We start from the raw sequence: 1921 nt of genomic DNA on the forward strand, positions 1-1921 counted from the left end.
CAGATCTCCCATAAAGATATACTAGGAGTCGAAATTGACTAGATGGCTGTGGGTTTGGGTTATGGGAAATGTTACTCAAAATTTTATTCCCAAAATCTTATGAGGTAGGGCTGACCATCATCCTTATTGCACAAGCAAGGAAACAGAGGCACAGAAAGACCAAAGCAGAGCCCAAGACCACACCCAGGTTGTGGGATTGGAACCCAGGCCGGAGTCTCCCAAATCAAACCAAACTCACTGCCACCTAGTCCATTCCAAGTCACAGCGACCCCCGTTGGGTTTCCAAGGCTGTAAATCTTCGCCATAGCAGACTGCTTCATCTTCCTTCCACAGAGCGGCTGGTGGATTTGAACCACTGACCTTTTGGTTAGCAGCCAAATGCCTTAACCACCAGCGCCCCCTAGGTCCAAACCAAGGCCGGAATAATCCAAAATCTGGGTTTTTGGTCTCTGTTGGGTGATATCAGTTGCTTTTGAGGCTGAGAAGTGTTGAAGGAAGAGCTGGGAGTAAGCGTATCTTCTGTAAATCATCATATCCCTTCTCTGCTAGAACTGTTCCCTCCCCATGGCTCACATCCCACTCAGGGTAGAAGCCACAGTGCAGCCCACTATATCCTGCTTGGTTTGGCTCCATTTACTTCCCTGACCTCGTCTCATCACTGACCCCCCCCCCCCAATGACCTCTTTGCTATGCCTCTAAGATTCTCACCTCACTTATTCTCACCACAGGGACTTTGCACGGGCTGTTCCCTCTGCTGAGAATGCTCTTCCTCCAGATGTTCTTACCTTGCTCAGGTTTTTCTTCACCTCCTTGGTGATGCCTTTCCTGACAACTCTATTTAAAGTCACGATCTTCCCTCCACTTCCTGCCCTTTTCTGTTTTATTTTTCTCTCTAATGCCCTGGTAGCATAGTGCCTGAGGCATTTGACTGCTAACCAGAAGGCTGGTGGTGGGTTGAACCACCCGCCACTCCTCAGAAGGAAGGTTAGGCAATGGACTTCCGTACAGATACTGCCTCAGAAAACCAAGGAGGGGTCTCTATGAGTTGGATCCAACTTGACAGCAGTGAGGTTTTTTTTTTTTTTTTTCAGGTAATGCCTGTCACCTTCTTTATATATATGTTTATTATATCCCTGCCAGAAGCCAGCACAAAGACAAGGATTTTTGCCTGTTTTGTTCCTTACTGTGTCCCCAGCACCTGGAAAAGCACTGTAACTGCTTAATAAAACTTTCAAAAGGAATTAATTTTTGTTCTGTATCAGGCTCTGTGCTGACCTCTCTACAGACACTATTTCACTGCAGCTCTGTCACCAATATTGGGAAGGAAGAGATGCCCCATTTTACAGAAGAGGACAAATGAGGCTCAAGGTCTACCAGCCTCAAGCTTTTGCTTGTAGCAGCTGGGCTATTTGATATGACCTCATGGATGTGAAGCATGTGGACCCAGGACTGGCACAGTCAGCCACAGCCCTGTAGAATCGGCAGTTGTCATAGGTGCTTTTTTTATATACTTTTTACCCAAGGGTGAGCTGCCACTCAGCTCCTGAGTCAGACCCTCACTGTCTGGGGGGGGGGGGGCTGTTTGTTTTGAAACTGAGTCACCTGGGGAAAGACACAGGCATAGACCCAAGGCTATAAAATGAGTCATCTCTCCATGGACCAATGAGAATTCAGAGGCAGGAGCCCCCTGGCACACTATGGAAGCTGACGCCCAGAGAGGGTTGAGGACTCATCTGAGGTCACACAGCACAAGGATGGAGATGGAGGTGGGGGGCTGGGGGTGCTGATTTCCAAAAAGAAGAGGGAGGCTATGGGGAAGCCACATATTGCTCCCTCTCCCAGTTGTGGGAGGTATGTCCCAGCCAGCTGCTTCTATTCCAGACTGAGAAGGGGGTGAGTCAGCCTGCTGGGGGGGGGGGGG

Source organism: Orycteropus afer, unplaced genomic scaffold, assembly GCF_000298275.1.
Source record: "Orycteropus afer afer isolate SDZICR_OR568_19922 unplaced genomic scaffold, OryAfe1.0 scaffold00099, whole genome shotgun sequence".
Taxonomy (NCBI): Eukaryota; Metazoa; Chordata; class Mammalia; order Tubulidentata; family Orycteropodidae; genus Orycteropus; species Orycteropus afer.